This window comes from Phoca vitulina, unplaced genomic scaffold (assembly GCF_004348235.1).
Source record: "Phoca vitulina isolate PV1807 unplaced genomic scaffold, GSC_HSeal_1.0 scaffold11, whole genome shotgun sequence".
NCBI lineage: Eukaryota > Metazoa > Chordata > Mammalia > Carnivora > Phocidae > Phoca > Phoca vitulina.
The window spans coordinates 40,914,584-40,938,613 of NW_022589714.1; the positions used below are offsets into that span (position 1 = coordinate 40,914,584).

At 45.6% G+C, this 24,030-nt stretch overlaps 1 protein-coding gene across 1 annotated transcript in view; it reads left to right on the top strand.

Moving 5' to 3' along the window:
* The window catches only part of CCND3 (cyclin D3), an 89,550-nt gene that overhangs the window by 57,662 nt on the left and 7,858 nt on the right, over nucleotides 1-24,030 (top strand). The gene's annotated exons all lie outside the window — the stretch shown is intronic.

Below are 24,030 nucleotides of genomic sequence, written 5' to 3' on the forward strand. Positions count from 1 at the left end.
TGGATGATTTGGCCTGGAAAGAGGAAGGCTGGAGGCAGCAAATGAATAACCACCTTCAAGGATATGAACCTTAGTGAGCATTAGAGTCAGCAGGGTGTATCTGAGCCTGATTCCAGGATCTGGGGAGGGGCTCCGGTAACTGCCTAGTTAACAGGTTCTGCAAGTCACTTTGAGCAGGTTGCCCTAAAATGGATACAAAGAATAATAGAAAAGTGTGTGAGTGAGAACAGCTCAAACTGCCTCGCTGTGGACTCAAAGTGTGGCCCATGGTCTGGCACCTGCTGTGAGAGCTGGTTCAAAGTGCATCATCGGGGTGGGGCGGGCCCCGTGGGGGCACCTGGCTGGCTCACTTGGTAGAGCATGCGACCCTTGATCTCAAGAGTTCAAGCCCCACGTTGGGCCTTGAGATGAGGGAAGGAAGGGAGGGAGGGAAGAAGGGAGGGGAAAGAAAGAAGAGAAATGCATAATCTCGGGCCCTACCCAGGACAGCTGACTGGGAATATGCATTTTCACAGAGCTGCAGGTGATTATCTGAGAAGCCCTGGACCAGAAACTTGAGCTAGAACTTCCGATGTGCCTGCCCAGGTTTGGCAGCTGTCTTTGTCCTCTCGGTGTCCTTAGCTTAGGAACTGGCCTCTCTTCTAGCTTCTGGCAGTTGCGGATTGTGTAGATTCGTTACATCTCTGTTCCCCTCCCACCAACCAGACAGCACACTCCTACGGGGCTGAGTTGTATTCTTCTTTGATTTCTGGCCCTTCACAGTGCTGGGCACCCAGGAAGTACCATTTATGGAATGCCCACTGCATGCCAAGAGCTTTGCCTCTCTTACCTCACTTGGCACTCACTTCAGGCCTATAGGCTGAAACGAATATCCCTATTTTATGTATGTATGTATGTATGTATGTATGTTATCCCCATGCCCAACGTGGGCTCGAACCCATGACCCCAAGATCAAGAGCCGCATGCTCTACTGACTGAGCCAGGCACACACCCCAGATATCCCCTATTTTATAGATGAAGAAACTGAGGCTCTGTCACTTGCTTGTCATAAGTGGCAAAAGCTGGGAACCAAACCTAGGGGTATCCAATTCCAAAGCCTTCAATAAAGGGGATCAGTAAATGTTTCTTGAATCACTTATTTACTTGATTATCATTCAAGCATTCATTAATGTTCTTATTTATTCACTGAAGAGACTCGGGAAGAGGAGCAAGTAGAATCTGTTTTTTCTTGGTGAACCCTTTCTAGAACTGGAGCTGTATGGCATCAACCTTCCAGAGGCAGGGGGCTGGGCTGCAGAAGCCCCCAGCCCGTCCTTGGGAGTGGGGAGATGATACTCTTACCACCCCACCCCTTTCATAATGTCCTTCGTGACTCAGCAAAGAAACCATGGGTCTGAAATCAGAGATGAGGCAAAAAAAAAAAAAAACCCAAAAAAACAAAAAACACAACCCCCAAAAATGTTTTCTTTTCCTGGAGGAATTTCCCTTTCATGTTGCTCATTCCTCTGCCAGGGAATCCAGGAAGCCTTGGGCTTGGGGTCAGCTGTGACCCTCCAGTCTGGTTTCTCTGGGGCTCGCCTCTCCTCCTGACTCCTCCCCAGGCCCCGGGGAACAGCACCAGGCCTTCTTCCTCAGTGGTCTCTGGCTACGGGCCACCAGGGGCCCGTCCAGCCCAGCTTTCCTTAGCTTATGTTACATCGTTAATCCTGATCCTGGACCCAGATTGTCTGAGTTCAGATTTTGCCTCTAAGTCTTACATTTGTGTGACTTTGGGCAAGTCACGTCATCTTTCCTCTTCTGTGAAGTGGGAATAACAGTACATTTGAGGGTTAAAATAATTAATCTATGTAAAGCACTTAGAGCAATGCCTGGCACAGAGTAAGCACTATATAACTGTTCTTGTTCTTATTCATTATGGAGCAGTTATTAATACCTGGATGAGACCTGGGTGATGTCATGCTGAACTTCTCTTTCCATTTGTTTTAGCCTCACCCCAGAATCTGCATGGATTCCCAGTTATTCGTGCTTTAGAGAGTTTAAGGGAGCAACTGCAAATGAGTGAATAAATTAATAAATTAGAAAGCTCTGGGTTGCTCTCTGAAAATGAGATTATTTTAATGGACGATGAGACATGAGTCAATCGAGTTGATTTGGTAATAACCACAATTCATCTGGAGGAGAGTGGCCCTCTGAGAATTTCTAGTCATGGTGTAGACAGACCTACTACCAAAGGCAGTTTACTGATGGACTGTTAAATTCAGTGTGAAGATCTCCAGACAACAGGGGAAGGAGAGTAATTCTTGGCTAGAAGCTGGCTTGTAGTTCTCAGCCCTGGATGCATTTCAGAATCATTGGGGAACAAACATACAGAACCTGGGCCCCATACCTAGAGATTCTGATGCCCAGGCCTGGGAGTGGAACAGGGGCATCAGAATTCTTTTTTTTTTTTTTTTTTTAAGATTTTATTTATTTATTTGAGAGAGAGAGCACAGAGGGGTGAGGAGCAGAGGGAGTCTGATGCGGCACTCGATCCCTGGACCCTGAGATCATGACCTGAGCTGAAGGCAGACACTTAACCAACTGAGCCACCCAGGGGGCATCAGAATTCTTAAGAAGCTCACCAGGTAATGAGGGTAATGAGGAATGAAGTCCAACAGTAAGCAGAGACAACCTAATAATAACAGCACATTACTATAAACTAGTGGGTACATTTCTCTCCCCTTCGTAACCATCCCTACAAGGCAGCTTATATTATCCCTGTTTTATAGGTAAGAACACTGAGGTTTGAGTAATTTGGCCAAGGTCACACAGCAGAGCCATTGTTTAATCTGGGTCTGAGTCTGAATGCCTGAATGCATTGTGCTACATTCCACATGGCAGGAGGTCAGCCTGGAAGAAACTTCCCAGAAATTGAAATTAAGATTGTTCCCTCTGATGTAAACTATAAAATCGATACATAATAGGTCAGAGCAAAGATATGCAAACTGATTTAAAGAGACACAAAGGCTTCCAGAGCCACAGAAGCCTCGACCTTAACCTGTGGCCTCTATTAACATATCTAAATAAAGAATGCGTCGGTGGGGGTGGGAGGGTGCTTGGGCCAATTGGTCTGACCCTCCGTGGGCTGAGGGACCGGGTCCCAGCCCGGCCAACCCCTGGCCCTGGCAACATCGTGATCTGTGATCTGGCTTCAGCTCTTTCCCTGGGCTTCCTTTCGTTCTCTCCGGACCTCTTGGACTGTTGTATCCTTCTGTGGCTCCTCTTTCTACACCTGTCCCTTAAAAAAAGGTGTTTTCTGCATTCCACTCTCATATTCTCCACTCTCCACTCTCTGAGGACTTCAGAGGTGCATACTCCAGATGTCCAGACTCTAGGCATCAAGGTTAAGGTCAGGGAGCTGGGAAGGACCGGAAGCTCACATCCGAGCTGGGTTGCTTGCTGGCTGTGGACCTTAGAAATTTCTTTACACTGTTGTTTTAGCCTCGGTCTCTTTACCTGCGAAATGGGGTATTAATGCCTACCATACATGATTGTTGTAAGGATGAAAACAGACAATAGGCATTCCAAGCACTCAGTAAGAACGCTATTAATAGTACCTATTTATTATGTCCAGCAGGCATAGGACTTCTCCGTGGGCACTTCAGAAGCAACAAGTAAAATAGAGAACCCTTTCTACTAAATCTGTTCTTTCACTTAGATTCCTAATCAGATTCCATCCAATTCTGGCCAAAGCCAGAATCCGTAGAGTCACCCTGGACTGTCCCTCCACTACCATCCACGTGGCCACTGAGTTCCAGTGATTCGGTTTCCTGCGTTTCTCCTATTTTCATAAGCCACCCTTGGAATTTCTCATGAGGTTATTGCAAGCACCTCTCTCTTTTTTTTTTTAAGTTTTATTTATTTATTTTTAAGCAATCTCTACGCCCAACGTGGGGCTTGAACTCACAACCGTGAGATCAAGAGTCTCCTGCTCTTCCGACTGAGCCAGCCAGCTGCCCCAAGGTTATTACAAGAACCTCTAAACTGCTTTCTCTACTTACTCCTCCCCAAACTCCAAACGCTTGTGTACTCAGGTTCTGGTCCAGATGAAAACCCTTTAACAGCTCTCCAGTGCCTTTAGGGCACAGCTGAAATTCTGCTGTGGCCACAGGCCCTTCATGATCTGCCCTGCCTTCCTGTCCCGCCCCCCTTCCTGGCACCATCTTGTCTTGCACCCCCCCTTGTTGGCCGTGCTGGACCACGCCCCGAATATGCCAGGTTCTCCTGCCTCGCTGTGGCATCACTAAGTTCCTGAGGCTTCCGTCCGTCTTTCCAACAAGACTGAGCCCCTTGAGCTCTCAACTCCTTTTGGGCATCTCTGGATACTTGGTATGTGACAGGCTCTCTCAGTAGGAGGCTTTCCTAATAAGATTTAATATTTATGGATCTTTGGTGTGGGCCAAGCCCCATTCTAAACACTTCATATCCTCACAACTCTTATGGGGTAGGCACGCCTCATTCATCCATTCTGCTGTGCTTATCACATGGATGGCTAAGCCCTGGTCCGGGCACCTGGGGTACAGCAGGATACGCAGCATGGCGGGTGCTAGAAATGAGGGGAGGAATTTCTATTTTATTTAGGAAGGTCAGGAAAAGCCTCTCTGAAAAGGTGAAAATGGAACAGAGGCCTGAGAGAAGAAGGAGAGGGTGCTATGTGGGTATCCAGGGGAAGAGTGGTCCAGGCAGAGGGAATAGCCAGGGCAAAGGGGATCATTAGCTCCATTTGACAGATGAGGAAGCCAAGAGTCTAGGTAGGTTGATCCCAAGTCACAGAATAAGTGAAGGAGCTGGGTTTCAAACCCACACTCTGTAACTCTTGACTCAACCGTTCCTCTACACTGTCTTTTGCGGGACACAGTGGGTGCCTTGGCTGAGGGCAGGATGGCTCTGTGTTCACCATGCAACCCTCTAGCTGGAGCTTGCTTCCCGTGTCAAGGAAAGCATGAGCTCATCAGCGGGCTTGGTATTCAGGTTCACTTGGTGGCTCTGGTTTGCTCTTGTGTGTGAAGGCCATTTCTGTGGCCTTCATTGGAGACAATTAAACTGTATCCACTCTTCAGGCAGTCTCAAAAAGCACACTTGTGCAAAGGTGAGGACCGGATCCTGAAATATGGTGACTTGGCCATATTTCAAATTCCCCCTCTTTGGTCAGTAGCCGGAGCGGCCTCTGTGGACAACTGCTATACCTCCCCCCATACCTTCCTTCAGACTTCAACAGGAGGATCTGAGGCAAGTGTCTTTGCAGGGGTGGTATCTGAGCTGGCCTTGAAGGACACGGAGCATCGCCAAGAGAGGTGTGGATGAGATATTTAGGTAGAAGGAAGTGTGTGAGTTGTGCAAAAGCATCAGTGCTGGACTGTTGAGTCCATCTGGAGTATAAGTACTCAGAGGATGTGTTTGTTGAGGGAGAGGAGATAAGGCTGGAGGGAGAATGTAGGGTAGATCATGACAGCCTTTTTTTTTTTTTAATGGCAGACCTGGCATGCCCATTTCAGATAAGTGGTCTGGATTTTATCTCGGTCATTGTAGGGATTTTAAGGTTTTAAGAAGCAAAAGAAGCATGTGTGCATTCCTGATGTTTTTGAAAGAATGCCTGGGCAGTAGTAGGGAGTGGGGTTGGAGGGGTGCGTGGGGGGAGAGAGACCAGTGGGGAGAGAGAGGATTGCACCAGTCCAAATGTTAGGTCAGAGCAAGAGGCACTGAGAAAGAATGATGTCAGCATCTTTAGCTTGGGTGACTCAGTGGATCACAGTTAACTGACACATAATACAAAGGAGGAGGGACAGGTTCTGAGCCCTTTGAGTTTGAGGCAGCTGTGTGACATCTAGGTGGGGGTGTAGGCTGGGAGTTCGGGCTGGAGGTTAGAACTGGAGAAACAGGAGGCTGAGGCTGAAGGAAGAGAGGGGGGTCTCTGATGTGTGTGTGAGAAGAGAAAACAAGGGCCTTAGCTTAAGCCCTGGAAGATGTTTACAGTTCTCGAGGCTGATGGAGGAAGAGGAGCCAGGGAAGGAGCTGCGGAGGAGTGTTTTGGTGAAGACATCTCTGGGACCATTTGACATAGCTCAGCAGCTGATGGGAAGTGATGGAGGCCACGTCCCAGGGGGAACATGCAGTTGACCTATTCTTGGTTGTCTGTCCAGAGCCACTCAGAGATCAAGAGTACTTCTGCTCAGGCTGGGTTTGTTTGCATGGTCTTGTGTGGACACGTGTCCAGCCTCCCACTGATGAGGGATATCTCCTGAAAGTGGGGATCCTGACTTCTCCCCCATTATTCTCCAGGAAGCTCAGCCTAGGGTTTTGTACACTGTGGGGCTCAGAACACTAATGAGGGGGCTGAATGGCCAACCAGGATGGGTGGCTGTGGTGAACTTGGTCCACTTCTTCTCCTTAAGTTCCTTTTTAAGAGAACATCTTGTTTTATGGAATGGGCGTAATCTGCTCTCTGAATCTTGAGTTGCTTCAGGCCTGCTCCACCCATTGGCCCATCCATCCGCCCATCCATCCATCCATCCATCCAGTAAAGGCTTTTGCTAAAAGTTGAACACTTTGGGGACGCCTGGGTGGCTCAGTCAGTTAGGCGTCTGCCTTCAGCCCGGGTCAGATCCCAGGGTCCTGGGATTGAGTTGTGCATTGGGCTCCCCGCTCAACGGGGAGTCTGCTTTTCCCTCTCCCTCTGCCTCTCCCCCTGCTTGTGCACTCTCTCTCTCTCTCTCTCTGGCAAATAAATAAATAAATAAATAAATAAATAAAAGCTGAACACTTTGCACATGGAGTTGTCCATCCATCCATTCTGTAAAGACTTTTGCTAAAAGTTGAACACTTTGCACATAGAGTTGGAGTCCTCCCAGCACTCGTCATGCATTATCTTACATTACAACAAGCCTCTGAGGTAGGCATGACTGCCCTGTTCTGCAGATGAAAAAGCAGATCATTTCCCCCAGGTCACACAACACATGAGGGGTGGATTCAGGCCTAACTCAGAAGTCCCTACGCTCTCAATTACTGATGGTAAGGCCTCCCTAGGAAGGAGGTGATCATAGAATTTATTCTCCAGGGGTGCCTGGGTGGCTTAGTGGTTGGGCATCTGCCTTTGGCTCAGGTCATGATCCTGGAGTCCTGGGATCGAGCCCCATGTCGGGCTCCCTGCTCAGTGGGAAGCCTGCTTCTCCCTCTCCCTCTGCCCGCAGCTCCCCCTGCTAGTGTGCTCGAGCTCTCTCTCTCTCTCTGTGTCAAATGAAGAAATAAAATCTTAAAAAAAAAAAAAAATTTATTCTCCAAACTGGAATACTTGAAAAAAAGTTTTATCAAGGGGCACCTGGCTGGGCTGTGAGTTCAAGCCCCACGCTGGGCATGGAGCCTACTTAAAAATAAATTAATAAAAATAAAAAAAATTAAAAAGTCGTATTGAGATCTAATTTTCATATCATAGAATTCGCCTATATCGAGTGTACAATTCTATGGTTTCTTTGGTATATTTACAGAGCTGTGCAGTCATCACCATCATCTCATTTTAGAACATTTTCATCACCCCAGAAAGAAACCCAGTACCCATTAGAGGTCACTCCCCGTTACCATCACCACCCGAGCCCTGGGCAACCACTAATCTATTTTCTGTCTCTATAGATTTGCCTATTCTGAACACTTCGTATAATTGGAAGCATATGAACTGTGGTCTTTTTGGTTGGCTTCTTTCACTTACCATCAGGCTGCAGGGTTTCTTCCTGCTGCAGTAATACATCAGGACCAACTTTCTTGGCGTGAATGACTGAGTGATATTCCATTGTATGGATGTACCGCATCATCTCCATTAAGTTTGTTCACGTGTGGACACGTGCTTCCACTGAATAATAATAATGCTCTGACGTCTGTGTACAAGTTTTTGTGTGGATGGATGTTTTTTTATTTTTCTTGCATGTATGCTCAGGGGTGGAATTGTGAAGTTATACGGTAACTCTGTGTTTAACATTTTGAGGAACTGCCAAACCATTTTCCAAAGTGGCTGCAATGTTTTGCATTCCCACCAGCGGTTAAGAGGGCTCCAGTTTTCCACATCCTCACCAACACTTGTTAGTCCAAACTGGGACACTGTTGATGGCGAAAGGGTCCACCATGAATAATTATGCCAGGACAATCAGTAGTAATTGGAACATCTGAACTCTACCTACTTACCAAAAAAAAAAAAAAGTGAGAAGATTCAATTCCTGATTTCAGGGAACTTTTCTGGCCACGCGATGAGTCAAAGCCCAAAAACCCCCATACTTGAGTCAATTAAAGAATCAAGCAAAGGTAAATTATTAAGAAGGAAAGCAAAGCACATTTTATTTCCCCCAGGAGATTGTGTTCTCTTTAATAAGAAAAAAAGAACTGTCTTATATTTGTACCGTTTAGGGCCCCAGGAGTATCTTGGCATGTCATAGGGTCTCAGTAAGGATCTGTGGAATAAATGAATGAATGAGAATGAATGATACAAACTCTCCTGGAGGGAATGGAAAAAAAGAAAAATAGAAATGAGTCACCTGGCCTGGATTCGTGAGTTTGGAGGAAGTGTGGATCTTTTCTAAAAATGTGTTTTTTTGGTCGGTGTGGTAACAACACTAATGACAATTTTATTTTAATTAATTAATTTTTACTAATGACAATTTTAAAAGGAAAATGTAAATAACCTACAATTAGAGGAATCTTAAACTGGATTTTGCGAGGGTAAATGGCTGACAGAAGGTAGGAGAAAGACCTCCTGAGCAGGGAGTCTTGGAACCAAGGTGCACAGCTTTATGCAGAGCACCGCCGGGCTAACCGAATTTGGGAATGGAAGGATGTGTGACCTACGCACCCCCCCCCCAAAGAGTTTCCAGTGTTTTGTTCACAGGAAACAATGAGAATAATTTAAAAGGACCCTTAGCTGGCTGTGTGCCCTCGGGCAACTCAGCTCCCCTCTCTGACCGTCATTGATCCTTCCGGCTCTCAATTTCCCTGATTATTCAGTCCTACAGCCCTGGAAGCTTCATGGGATTGGTGGCCCAGGAGCTAGGCCTTGAAGGAAGAGCGGGATTTGGAGAAAGGGGCAAGATGCCAGTGGTGGATGATAAGGCCTTGAGGTGGACTGGAGTGCTCTGGCTGAGATAAAATTGGAGAGGGTGGTTGCAGCCTCTTGAAGAAGAACTTTAAAAGCCAGGCTGGTTGACTTTTAAATTTGACCCGATAAGCAGGTCCTTGGACTGGAGATGAAAGGAGTGTCTATGAGAGATTAATCTGATGGCTCTGGGCCATTGATCTGGATCTATCTGGAAGCAGTGTGAAGACCGAGAGGCTCTCTGGGAAGCTTTTGCAATAGTACTAGAAGCCCAGACCTTCAAAAGAGGGTTTGAAACTCCTGCCAGTCTTACTGTATACATGGCTAGAGAGTTTTAATTTTCCTTCACCATAAGTGATTTAAACCATTATTTTTATATTACAACAATTATGGCTCTATTCTACACCAGAATCCTAAATGTATATATAAATTTCTAAGGCAGAATGTTAGACTTCAAATAAATTTCAGGTTTGCAGGGGGTTAATTTTGGGATTATGCTACCAGATTCCTCAGATGCATTCTCTCTTCTCTGCTGTAAAGGGTTTACTTTGGTGGCAGGTTTTGAGAAATTTGCTAAAAGCCCACTGAAAGGATAAGAAGGGTGGGATCTTAGTTTCAGGGGTGGTCTCATTTGGGCTCAGGTAATGGATTAGGTGTCGGAAATCAAAGAAAGAAATCCAAGATGGCGCCAGAGTTTAAAATCTGAGGACTCAGAAGAAAGATGGTGCTATTCATAAAAATGGACCAGTTGGGTGCCTGGGTGGCTCAGTTGGTAAAGCGTCTGCCTTCCGCTCAGGTCATGATCTCGGGGTCCTGGGATCGAGCCCTGCATCAGGCTCCCCGCTCAGCGGGGAGTCTGCTTCTCCCTCTTCCTCTACTTCTCTCTCTCTCTGTCAAATAAATAAATAAAGTCTTTTTTTTTTTTTTAACTTTTATTTATTTATTTGACAGAGAGACACAGCGAGAGAAGGAACACAAGCAGGGGGAGTGGGAGAGGGAGAAGCAGGCTTCCCGCCAAGCAAGGAGCCCGATGTGGGGCTCGATCCCAGGACCCCAGGACCACGACCTGAGCTTAAGGCAGACGCTTAACGACTGAGCCACCCAGGCGCCCCTAAATAAATAAAATCTTAAAAAAAAAAAGTACCAGTTGAGGGGCACCTGGGTGGCTCAGTCGGTTGAGCCTCCAGCTCATGGTTTCAGATTGGGTCCTGATCTCAGGGTCCTGGGATGGAGCCCAAACCCGCCTGGGGCTCTGAGCTTGGCAGGGAATCTGCTTGAAGAGTCTCTCCCTCTGCCCCTCCCCCCACTCAGTCGCCTGCATGCGCGTTCTCTCTCTCTCTCTCTCCTTAAAATAATAAAATAAATAAATTAAAAAAAAATGTACCAGTTGGGAAGATGATGGTTTACCATGAGAACATTGGGAACAGATGACCTTGCTGGTCCCAGAAAAGGACTGGGCAGACTGGACATGGAGAAGGAACTGGCACTTCTGGGTCTTTCTCAGCCTTTGCCCTTGAAGTTCTTCCACTGGCCTGGATGTTTGGCATTTTGCCTGCTTTACTATTGAGGTATTCCTATGAGATAGGATGTTTACTATAGGGTTTTTGTAGATGTCCTATATCAGACTAAAGAAGTTCTCATCCATCCCTGCTTTGCCAAGAGTTCTTTTCTTGCTGTGAACGGGTGTTGAATTTTATCAAATGCTTTTTTGGGTATTTGTTGATGTGATCATATGGGTTTCTTGACCCTTTAATCTTTTAGTGTGATAAATGATATAGATTTAAAAAAATAGACTGTCCAAGCATTTTTGGCATAAAGTCAACATAATCATAACACAGTATCCTTTTATATATTGCTGGAATGGGTTTGCTAATATCTCGTGTTGGATTTTGCATTCGTGAGTGTAATTTTCTTTTCTCATACTGTTCTTTGGTTTTGGAATCAAAGTGACACCAAAAAAAAGTTGAGAAGGGAACCCTCTTTTTATATTTTCTGAAAGACTTTAAGTAATATTGAAATTGCTTCTTTCTTGAATTTTCCATAGAACTCTTTGCCTGGTTGCTATTGAAGGTCGTGCCATCATGTGGGTGATAGTAGAGAAAGGATTTTTTTTTTTTTTTAAAGATTTTATTTATTTATTTGACAGAGAGAGAGATAGCGAGAGCAGGAACACAAGCAGGGGGAGTGGGAGAGGGAGAAGCAGGCTTCCCGCCAAACAGGGAGCCCGATGTGGGACTCGATCCCAGGACCCTGGGATCATGACCTGAGCCGAAGGCAGACGCTTAACGACTGAGCCACCCAGGCGCCCGAGAAAGGATTTTTTATTTGAGGAATTAAATTAAACAATAAGGAAAATCTGTTGGTTAAGGATTGGTTAATTCAGCAGTTCAACATTATCAGGGAGACGAATTTATTCTGATATTGCAGCTGTGTCATTGTCAGGTGTCAGCTTCTTCTCTTACTGCAGGATAGCTGCAGTTGCTCCAGGCATCACAACACAGTGGTGAAGAGGGTGGGTTTTGCAGCTAAGGAGGGTTCCAAATCCCATAGCTATATGACACTGGGTAATTGCTTAACCTTTCTGGAAAATGGGATGATAATAGTATTTTACCTCAAAAGTTTGATATTATATGGATTAAATGAATCAGGGTTTGGTTTTGTTTTTTAACTCTTAGACTAGTGCTTTGCACATGGTAAGCATACAATAAATATTAATATATCTTACTCCATTCTCACATAGGGCAGAAATGAATTTTTTTCTCTTGTACTCCATTTATTGAAGCCTCTCAGCAGACTTACTTCACATTTATTGGCTAGAATTTGGCATGTGCCCATTTCTAAACCAGGTGTGGGATTATCATGATTTGGTTTGGAGTAATTTAGATTCAGCTTCTGAGATGAGTGTCTAGCCTCCCCTGAAATACGACGACCTGACACCTCATCAAACCTGGATTGCTTGCCAGGAAGATTTTGGAATGGTGATGGTGGGGACTTTTGAGTCACACAAGGAGGAGCAAAGTAGGAGTCCCCATCCCTGTGGGTTCTCCAAAGGATTCCTTGGAATTACCCCTTAGATTTGCCTATGGCCCTTCAGTTTACTTAGTGCTTTTTTAAAAATTTTATTTATTTGAGTAATCTCTAGACTCAATGTGGGGCTCAAACCCACGACCCCGAGATCGAGTCACACGCTCTTCTGACTGAGCCAGCCAGGCACCCCTCCTTAGTGCTTTTTAACTGGTGCGTGATCTCTGCTGGTCTCAGAATCCCCCTCTAAGCAGTGTGTGTTGTTGTTATCCCTCTTTTGTAGCCGGGAAACAGGCTTCTGGGGTTGAAGTGTGCTTGCCTGGTTCCCTGTGTGTCGTCAGGGCAGAACCAGGGCCTGGGACTCAAGTGCATGTCTTCAGATTCCAAGTTCTGCCCTTTCATTCCTCTTCTGTGAATTCCCAACTGTCTGGCATGGACATGCTATTAAGATTATTTATTTATTTATTTTTGAGAAAGAGAGAGAGAACATGAACATGAGTGGGGGAGGGGCAGAGGGAGAAGCAGACTCCCCGCTGAGCAGGGAGCCCCACTCGGGACTCGATCCCGGGACTCGATCCCGGAAGTCCGGGATCATGACCCAAGCTAAAGGCAGACGCCCAATCGACTGCGCCGCCCTGACCCCTGACGGGGCTGGAATAACAGCTCTGCCAGTGTGGTACATACAGCTGCGCTCCACCCCGCTGCTGCCCATGGAGCCCACCACTGCAGAGTGCACCAACCCTACTTCCAAGTGTCAGCACTGTGACTTTGCCTGATGGCTTGTTCTGTCCACTGTGCCCTCCCACAGGAAGCAAGTGGTAGCTGATTAATTCCAGGCCCTTCCCTCCATCCCCAGCAGCCCTCAGCCTCTGGCTGTTGGGAATTGGTGGACACGTATCCCGGCTCCCTCGCCTCTCCCCTCTGGGTGCAGTGACTTCCAGGCAAGCGCTTTTCCTCATCTCCAGCAGAAATGAGCTACATTTGCCCACAGTGGTAATTTACCCAGTCATGCACTTTTTACTGCCTTCCTCCCCTTTCCCGGCTCATTTCCCTACTCCCTTGTGGGTGCTTCCTGGGACCATCTCTCAGGTAAATTACCTCCCTGGAATCCTTGTCAGAGTCTGCTTCTTTGGAGCCCAGACCAAGGCAGCCGTATGCTGGCTGTCTGTGTTGACGATACCTTACTTCTTTGTGTTTCTCTGTTTGCATCCATCATATGAAGATCATTAACAGCACCTATATCTCATAGAGCAAATATGGTAAAGCTCTCAGTGCCTGGCTAAGAGAAAGTGCTCAGCAAGTATTATTATTATTACCATTACTGTTATTATTACTACCTAAAATTCTGTGGTGTGCCAAGTTGGTGGTTACCCCACAGTTGAGACACGATACTCCTTGCCTCTCCCTTCTTATGCCCCACTTACTCTCTGAGCTCCTACAGCCCCGCCTCTTCCACCACAGGCTGTCTCCTGCAAATCAGGTGTCCAGGACCACCAGCCCCCACCACTCCCAATGCAGTCCACCCTTCCCATCACATAAAGCACCCCGCATGCCTCTGGTGGGTGTTAACAAATACCCAGGTAAAAGTCTTCTGTTTGAATGACATCTCAGGATTTCTCCATGATGCAGGATCATCATAGTTATCCACTTTACACTGGAAACTTAAAGTGGAGGCTTCTCATTTCTGATTCATGTCCAGAATATTCTAGGACATCTTGGGACGCCTGGGTGGCTCCATCGGTTAAGTGTCTGCCTGTGGCTCAGGTCATGATCTCAGGGTCCTGGGTTGGAGCCCTCAGTGGGGCTCCCTGCTCAGTGGGGAGCTTGCTTCTCCCTCTCCCTCTGCTCCATACCCGATTCGTGTGTGTGTGTGTGTGTGTGTGTGTGTGTGTGCAAGTGCGCACGCAAGCACTCTCTCTCAAATAAATAAATAAAATCTTAAGAAAAGAAAAAGACTATTCTAGGACATCTTAAAGCCTTCCTGAGGCCTGAGGCAGGGAAGACAGTTGATAAATGTTGATTGTTGATCACAGCTACTGAGCACTTACTATGAGCCTGGCGCTGTTGTCGATATTTTTTTCCATATTAATTTTTGAAACCACCCTATGAGGTAAGTGTTATTACTCTCTCCAGTCTGCAAATGAGAAGCCTGGCACAGGGAAGTTAAGTAACCTGCCCAAGATCACACAGCTGGCAAATGGCAGAGCCAGGCATCAACCTAACTAGAGCTCACTTACTTAGTCATGATACTAAACCAATGCCAGCACTGTCTGGTGCCTAGAATGAAGCATGCTGGCTTCTTTGCTTCCCAGCTAAGAAGAGCCCAAGGACAGGTCCCTGTTCGCCAGGTATTTTGCTGTAGCAGGTTACTCATCCACCCTGGAGGCCCACATGCTCATCTCACCCCTAGCTGTTGAACAGGAATCTCAGAAAGAGTAATAGGAGAGGAAAGCTTCGTGTATTCAGAATCCAGACAGCCAGGAGGGAGAAAAAGCAAATATGTTACATATATAGCCAGTGTTCTAATTTTATGGTAAGGAGAGACTAAACAGGTTCAGGCTAGCACCTGAGGTTTCTTTTCACAAGCAATTTATGTGCTAGAGGGGCACCTGGGTGGCTCAGTCGTTAAGCGTCTGCCTTCGGCTCAGGTCATGATCCCGGGGTCCTGGGATCGAGCCCCGCATCGGGCTCCCTGCTCAGCGGGAAGCCTGCTTCTCCCTCTCCCACTCCCCCTGCTTGTGTTCTCTCTCTCGCTGTGTCTCTCTCTGTCAAATAAATAAATAAAATCTTAAAAAAAAAAATGTATGTGCTAGAGATTGCAAACTGCTCCCCGCCCCTCCGATCCAATCCCTACAGCCTCGTGTGTGCCTGGAAAACGAAAGGGATGTGCAGCCGCACTCATTACCACAGTGCAGCAAAAGGCTGGAGCTAAGCAGCACCTCCCAGCTTTGGGGGGGTCGTGTGCTGTCCCTGTGCCCAGCCCCACCCCTCCCCAGCAGCTCCCTTACCACCACCAAGTTGCCGTTTATCCTGTGGCTCAGGCTGGCCTTTTTCTTACATCTAGTTTGTTTCATTCATTCATTCATTCATTCATTCAAAAAAGTTCTTTTGGACGCCTACTGCGACCAGGCACCATTCTGCTTTGGTGGGGTGCAGATATAGGATGTCAGCGACACATAATAGTGTCTGTTCCAGAAATAGCCCGGGGGTGAGAGAGTAGCGGGAAATGGGGTGGGAGCAGATCGCGCAGGGTCTAGTGCACATTGCGACTACTTTGGCAGTCACCGGGACCGGACTGAAGAGCTGCTGGAGCACTGCTGTGTTGAGCCAAGACTGGAGGGGCAAGCGTGGATCAGGGATACCCACTGGGAGGCTAGCCCAACTGTGATCCAGGTGATGCAACTATGCCAGGGCGGTGGCAGTGGAATTGGGGGAAAGGGGAGGACTGGAGATGTGTTTGGGCCATAGAATCAACCAGAAATGGGTAATGGGGTGGATGTGGGAGACCAATAAGGACAAGGAAGGATTGAATTTGGACCAGGGAGGTAGCCGAGGCAGAGGAGAGAAGAGGGTGGGTTCTGGAGATATTTCGAAAGTAGAGCGTCTCTGCTCCGCTGAGGGATGGATGTGGGACTTGAAAGAGAGGACTCAGGAATGACACCACGTGTTTTGGCCTTGTGTTGGAAGGATGGAGTTGCTTTTTCCTGATGTGGGGAACCCTGGGGGAGAAGCAGGCTTGGAACAGGGAAAAGATCAGGAACTCAGTTTTGGAGAAGTTGAATTTAAAAGTGCCTATTGGGGGTACCTGGGTGGCTCAGTCGGTTAAGCGTCTGCCTTCAGCTCAGGTCATGATCCCGGCGTCCTGGGATCGAGTCCCACATCGGGCGGGAGCCTGCTTCTCCCTCTGCCTACCCCTCCCGATTCTCTCTCTCTCAAATAGATAAATAAAATATTAAAAATAAGAGGTGCCTATTGGACATCCATGTGGAACAGCCACGAAGGCAGCCTCCTATGTGAAAGAGAAACAGAAAACAGGTCAGCTCACATGGCGGCTCTGATTTCTCTGATTTGGTAGCGCTGCCCGCACGGTTGTGTTGACTGTGTTGAGATTTCTTTTTTTAAAGATTTTATTATTTTTTTTAAGTACTCTCTACACCCAACACGGGGCTCGAACTTACAACCCTGAAATTAAGAGTTGCATGCTCGACTGAGTGAACTGTGCGCCCCTGTGTTGAGATTTTTAAGGTTCACCCAGTCTCAGTGGGAAAGAGGTTTTTTTGTTTGTTTGTTTGTTTTCTAGTATTTTATTTTTAAGCAATCTCTTATACCCAATGTTGGGCTTGAACTCACAACCCCAAGATCCAGAGTCACATGCTCTACCCTCTGAGCCAGCCAGGAGCCTTGGGAAAGAGTTCCCTGATCCATAGTGAGTGAGGCCTGTCTCCGGAGCTGGTTAGGCAAATAACCAGCTCTGGGTGTAAGATTTTCTGTTGTGGAGTGGGAAGAAAATGTGAAAAATTCTATTCTACATATTTTTGTCTTACCCTTTAAAATTTCTTTCTTTCTTTTTTTTTTTTTTTAAGATTTTATTTATTTATTCATGAGGGACAGAGAGAGAGAGAGGCAGAGGGAGAAGCAGGCTCCCAAGGAGCTGGGAGCCCGATGCGGGACTCGATCCCAGGATGCTGGGATCATGACCTGAGCCGAAGGTCATTTGAGCTTAACCATCTGAGCCACCCAGGCGCCCCCCTTTAAAATTTCTTAATGTGTTCTACAGTGTGCATGATAGCACAGAGTAGCAGGTACGGACATCACTTACAAATTAAGTATCCTATATAGAAATGATATGCTCAGTTTTTACTGAGGAATGGAGAGATACTCCTGAAGATTACTGATTTGAGATATTGTACTATAGATGCTCAAAAGTATGGCCTGAAACACTGTAAACCCTGAAGCAGCTCCTGAATCCTTGAAGAAAAAACAAAATTTTGTTCAATTTGGTTCAATGCTTGATTTTTCTGCTATACAATATACACTTATTTATTTACTTATTTTATTTATTTATTTACTTATTTATTTATTTTTAAGTACACTCCACACCCAGCATGGAGTCCAACATGGGGCTTGGACTCTCCTCCCCCACCTCTCAGACCACGTTTGGTGTACTAGATTGTTTCAGTGACTAGAATACTGTCTCCTTCACCCTCTCTGAGGCAAAGAATTTGCCAAACCTTTGCCACCGCAAGAGTAATCCCTCGTGTGTTTTATTTGGCAGGTGCCTTCATATCCATTGTATTACATTTATTATCATAAATAGTCCATACGCATGAAGAAGTTTGTGTCTTTAACTACCATAGTCACAACTAACTTTTTTTAATGGCTTACCATATGTGAGGCACTGTTCTGCGTATTTACACAAAAGAGCCCGTTTCAGCCTCACAACCACTCTGTAGGGGAGGTATTATTATTATCCTCATTTTCAGAAAAGGAAACTGAGGCACAGACAGATGGTATAACTTGCCCACAGTCACGAAGCCAGGGATGGGGAGTGCGGAGCCCTGTGGCCCTGGGCCCTGCAGCATTCACCACTCACCCCGGACCACACGCTTCACATCATGAGCTGGATCATAGAGGTTTGCTAGAGCTGCCTGCCCAGGAGGGGGGCTTCCGCCGCTCAGGCTTTTGCTTTCCTCTGAGGGGTTCTGGGTGCATGTCCATAGCAGAAAGGGTACTCCTTGAGAGAGGCAATAATAATAATAATAATAATAATTGGGTACTCCTTGAGAGAGGCAATAATAACAACAACAAAAACAACGACAACAGAAACTACCATCTTTTTTTTTTTTTTTTAGGATTTTATTTATTTATTTAAGAGAGAGAGAGAGAGAGAGAGAGAGAGCATTAGCAGGGGGAGCGGCAGAAGGAGAGGGAGAAGCAGATCCCCTGGATCATGACCTGAGCCAAAGGCAGACGCTTAATCCACTGAGCCACCCAGGCGCCCCCAGAAACTACCATCTTCGAGGGCTCGCCATGTGCTAAGCCAGGGTGAGACGTTTTTCTGCCTGTTTAGTTATCCTCATTGGACAAAAGAGGAAACAGACCGAGAGGTTCCAGTAACTCCCTCAGAGTCATAAGGCCTGGAGCCAGGCTTTGCACTCCAGCAGCCTGACTCCAGAGCCTTTCCCCACCCTAAGGGTGCCTTGCATCTACCTGTCCTCTCAATGAGTTTGAAGGTAACTGAGCCACCGAATGGAGACAGGTAGTCAGGCCGGGAGTGAGTGGGGTGAGGGTGGAGTCGGGGGGTGGGAGGTGACGGGGGGGGGGGGGGGGGGGGGGGGGGAGCTGAGCCTCCCTCAGAACTTTGTTCACCCCCTCAGTTCCCAGATGGGGACATTTCAGTGTCGCAGAGGAAGAGGAGTGGGAGAAGGAAGAAGAGGAGGAAGAAAGCATTGTAATGCTTCCTTCTTGGAGCTTTTCATCTGACCTGTGGCATTCCATTCCCACCCCTCTTCTAACTTGCCATTTCCTTGAGCAACTTTTTCTAATTGAGTGCACCTGGCAGAAACTCCTCCCATATTGGCCCGGGTCACTGCTTTGTCGTTTTTGTTTTTGTTGTTGTTGTTGTTGTTCTTAACAAAAAACAAGGGGAGCCCCTATTCCTTTGAGGTAGAGGTGATTGGTGAAGTCCCCTAGGCAGATCAGCCAACATGTCAGGAGCCGCTCCGACCTGACGCTGCACTGAGCTCACCTGCCTCCTTCGAGGACAGCGGCTGGTAGCTGAACGGCTCCCTGGCCCTGGAGGTTCAGGATGACTCAGCCCTGGGCACGGCAGTCCCAGCCCAGGGTGAGGCAGAGATAGCCCTCAAAACGCCCTGCAGACCAGACTTCACTTTCCCAGGGTACAAGTTCCCACCCTACCTTCCAGGACTGGGCGGTCTCTGTGTGCCTCTTCCACAATAAATCAACAACTAATAAATCAACACACACTCATGGGAGAAGCATAAGAGGCAGAAGAATGAATTAGTTAAGGGCAGGAACCCTGCAGCCAGACTGCCCGGGTTGAATCCTGCTACTACCACTGAGTTCCTGTGTGACCCTGGGCAAATTATTTAGCTACTCTGAGTCTTAGTTTCCATTTATGTAAAATGGGGTGAAATAATAGTATACTTCTCATAAAGTTGATGTGAAAATGAGATGATTTAACACCTATCAGGTTCATACAGTGCCTGGGACCCAGTGAGCCCTCCATAAGAGACTGATATTCTTTTTTTTTTTTTTTTTAAGATTTTATTTATTTATTTGACAGAGAGAGACACAGCGAGAGAGGGAACACCAGCAGGGGGAGTGAGAGAGGGAGAAGCAGGCTTCCCGCGGAGCAGGGAGCCCGATGCGGGGCTCGATCCCAGGACCCTGGGATCATGACCTGAGCCGAAGGCAGACGCTTAACGACTGAGCCACCCAGGCGCCAGGGACTGATATTCTTGCTGGTGGTCACAACACAGTGCTAGGTCTTGCAGAGGAGACCCAGGCATATAGGACACAGTCCCTTCCTAAGAGGAGGCAATATAGCAATAGAAAGGGGACGGTTCGGGAAGAGCTAAGTAGACCTTCAGTATGTTATTTAACTCCATGGGACCTCAGATTTCCCATCCAAAAACCATTCTTAGAGGCTGAGACGGTGGATCATAAACATCCTGCCCAGTGCCTGGCATATAGTTGGATCTCAATACATTTGGATTCTCTTCCCCTTTCTAGGAACTACAATCTGGATAGGGACAGAGAGCAGGTCCAGAACCAGCCAGCCAAGTATACAGGTAGAAACATGTGCAGTTGGATCTGTAGGAGTTTGGAGGCCAGAGGATTGGTTCCTGTAGTTGGATTGTCCTAGGGAGGCTTCTTGGAGGAGGTTGGATCTGAGTCCAACGATGAATAAAGAATTGGAGCAGGGGCACCTGGGTGGCTGTCGGCTAAGTGTCTGACTTCAGCTCAGGTCACAGTCTCAGGGTTCTGGGATTGAGCCCCGCGTCAGGCTCCATGCTCAGCAAGGAGTCTGCTTGTCCCTCTCCCTCTACCCCTCCCCCCGCTCGTTCTCTCTCTGTTTCTCTCTCTCTCAAATAAATAAATAAAATCTTAAAAAAGAAAGAGAGAGAGAAAGAAAGAAAGAAAGAAAGAAAGAAAGAAAGAAAGAAAGAAAGAAAGAAAGAAAGAAAGAAAGGGCAAGCAGAGAGGATTAATGGGCTGACCAGTGGTGGAAGGGGGAATGAAGAGATGGGGAGGGCAGTGAGAGGTCCTGCCATGATTTTAGAGGTCTGTAGAGAAGAAGATTCTGTTTTCTCTGTCTCATATCATTGTCTAACTGGAGTTTTTTGTGCTAACTTACATACCTCTTGTTGTAGTTGAAGGCCAGTTCTCTTGGAAGTGAAGGGACCATGGTTATTTCACACTGGATGAGCTTTTAGTGTTTTTCTGAAACACTTTTATGCTTGATATTGGGCTAAAGACCTGGTGAATTTCTTTCTTCTTCTTTTAAAGATTTTATTTACGTGACAGAGAGAGAGAGAGAGCACAAGCAGGGGGAGTGGCAGGCAGAGGGAGAGGGAGAAGCAGGCTCCTCACAGAGCAGGGGGAGCCCGATGTGGGACTAGATCCCAGGACCCCGGGATCATGACCTGAGCCGAAGGCATTTGATTAACCAATGGAGCCACCCAGGCACCCTAAGGTGAATTTCCATAGACAAAAGCTGCAAGAATTCTGAGCGCCAATTCCCAGTGAAAGTCTTTGGCCGTGAATGCCAAAAATAAGGCATAGTCTGAAGTGCAAGAACCAGGCCAAGGGATGCTTATTGCAGAGAAGAGAGTGAGAAAGAAAGAACAGATTGTTAAATCAGTGCCATGGGAACTTTGGGTGATAATTTGGGAAAAGTAAGGCTAGAACCCCACTTAATATAAGGGGAATAAAGGTAAGTAACAATATATACATTAAAAAAAAAAAAACCCAACTTTATATACTCATGAAAATGCAGATTTTGGGGGCCTCATGACAGACTTGAAGAATGAAAAGCCCTGAGGCAGGGCCCAGAAACCTGCATTTTCAACAAGTTCCCTAGGTGATAAAAAACATTCATCTGTAAATATTTCCTACATTTTCTTGTAGTGCTTTTATAATTTTAAGGTGGGCAAGGCAGAAGTCATTATAGAAAATATCAGTAGATAAGGCTATGTAAAATAAAAAACTTTTATTTGGTAAAAAAAAGAAATCTCCCATGAACCAAAAGTGAAAGGCAAACAATGAACTAAAAAAAAAAAAAAAAAAAATTGCAACATATATAACAAAGAATAAATATGAAAAGGGGTAAATATTCTTCACATGTAATGAGCACTTATAAATCAATAAGAAAAAAATTCATATAAAAGAACGGGCAAAGGACATAAATAGGTAATTCATTTATATAAGACATGTAAATGTCTAATAATATGTCAAAATATTTTTACTAATATTCCACTTTTCATCTGTCCAGTTTTTTCTCCATAAAAAATGTGGCATACATATACAGTGAAAGATTATTCAGCCATTAAAAAGAAAAAAATTCTGCCATTTATGACAACACTGACAGACCTTGAGGGCATTATGTTAAGTTAAATAAGTCAGAGAAAGACAAGTATTATATGATCTCACTTTTACGTGGAATCTATGAAAACCAAACTCAGGTACAGAAAACAGATTGTTGCTTGTCAGAGGCAGGGGGGTGGGGAGGTGTGGAAGGTAGGGGAAATGGTGAAGGTGGTCAAAAGGTACAAATTTTTAGTTATAAGGTAGATAAGTTCTGGAGATACAATGCACAACATGGTGACTACAGTTAACTACTGTACTGTATATTTGAAGGTTGCTAAGAGAGTAGTTCTTAAAAGTTCTCATCAGAAGAGGAGATACTATGTGAGGTGATAGTTGTTAACTGATTGTGGTAGTCATTTTGCAACATATACATATATCAAATCATTATGCTGTCTACCTTAAATTACTCTAACAGGTATATGTCATTATATCTCAATAAGACTGGAAAAAAATTTTAAGATATGAAATAATGGTGATTTACTCTCTCATCAAAGATACAGTTTTCTTATCTCAACAGTGCTACTCAATAATTCTGAAAGTAAAGAAACACCTTCCTTCAGACAGATCTAGTTTCTGGTTCTGTACTTCAAACGCTACATTTTTTTTTTTAAGATTTTATTTATTTAATTTGACACAGAGAGAGAGAGCACAAGTAGGGAGAAGCAGGCAGAAGAAGAGGGAGAAGTAGGCTCCCCGCCGAGCAGGGAGCCCCGTGTGGGGCTCGATGCGGGACTCGATCCCAGGACCCTGGGATCATGACCTGAGCCGAAGGCAGCCGCTTAACCGAGCCACCCAGGCGCCCCCAAAAGCTACATTTTTTTAGTCCTCCTGCACCCTAAAAGCCTCTTACACTTCCACACCTTTGCCTCCCCAGAACTTCATACCCAATCTTTATAATTTTAAATTTAGTGTTCTCTTTCATGAAAGAGTGCATTGCAATGATTAGCTAAAGCAACTGCATGTTTGTATTTTTGAAGACGGGAGTAAAGGACTTACAAGATCAGATAAGGCGCATGGCACACATACATGTTGATACAAGTGCTCTTGAATTAAAAATATATATAATTACTGATATACTATTTTCATCTCTCCAGTTGGTAGTGTTTTTTTCTTCTTTCAAATTTTCTAATGTTTGTTCATTAGATCAGTTCAGATTTTTTTTTTTAAAGATTTTATTTATATATTTGACAGAGAGCGAGCACAAGCAGGGGAAGCAGCAGGCAGAGGGAGAATCAGACTCCCCAAGGAGCAGAGAGTCTGGGGCGATCCCAGGACCCTGGGATCATGACCTGAGCCAAAGACAGACACTTAACCAACTGAGCCACCCAGGCGCCCCTCAGTTCAGCTTCTTATCAGGGAAATTTGGTAATAAGAACTGTATCAAAAGCCTTAGAATGTTTCATAACCTTACATTGAGAAATTCCACTTCTAGAAATTAATTCACTTCTAGAAATTAATCATGAGTGTGCACAAAGATATTATGACAAAAATATTTTACAGTATTGTTTCTAGTACGGAAGAACTAGAAACAACTTAAATTTCCAACAATACAGCTCTGATAAAATATATTTTAATACATTAACCAAAGGCATACTACGTAGCCATTAAAAATGTAGAATATATAATGACATGGAAAAAGTATTAACAGTATTTTTTAGTGAAAAAGAAAAGCTTACAAAACAGTTTGCAATCTTATTCCTAAAAATATGTGTTTATTCATAGAACAATTGTAGAAAGATAAACACTGACATTTTAAAGGGTTGTCTCTGGATGGTGAAATTGTAGGTAGTTATTTCCTTTTTTTTGTGGCTTCTACATATTAAGTTTTCTGTAGTGTAAATGAATATTCCTATGATATGAAAATGATAGTAAAATGTATTATATAAAAAAGAACAGGGGTATGTAACTGGCTCTGTCAGAAGAGCATGCGAGACTCTAGATCTTGGGGTCCTGAGTTTGAGCCCCACCTTGGGGATAGAGGTCACTTAAAAAGAAAGAAAAAAAAAAAACAACAACAAAAAACAATTCATTGAGAAAAATGCTTAGCGTAAAACTTGCCTCTTCTGTAACTCATTTCTCTAACAACTCACTTCTTTAGTGGCTCCTTCCTGGGGAGGACCCCAGGAGAGGCAGGGATCTCCTCAGGCCTTCTCCCATTTGGAGCTTTCCGGGAGGCCTGTGGTCAGCCTCTTGGTCACATAGAATCCAGCTTTGGGGAAACTGAGAAGTAACCCAAAGTTTGGGAAGTGGAGAAATGGCAACTGGAAGATTTCATAGAGTCGGAG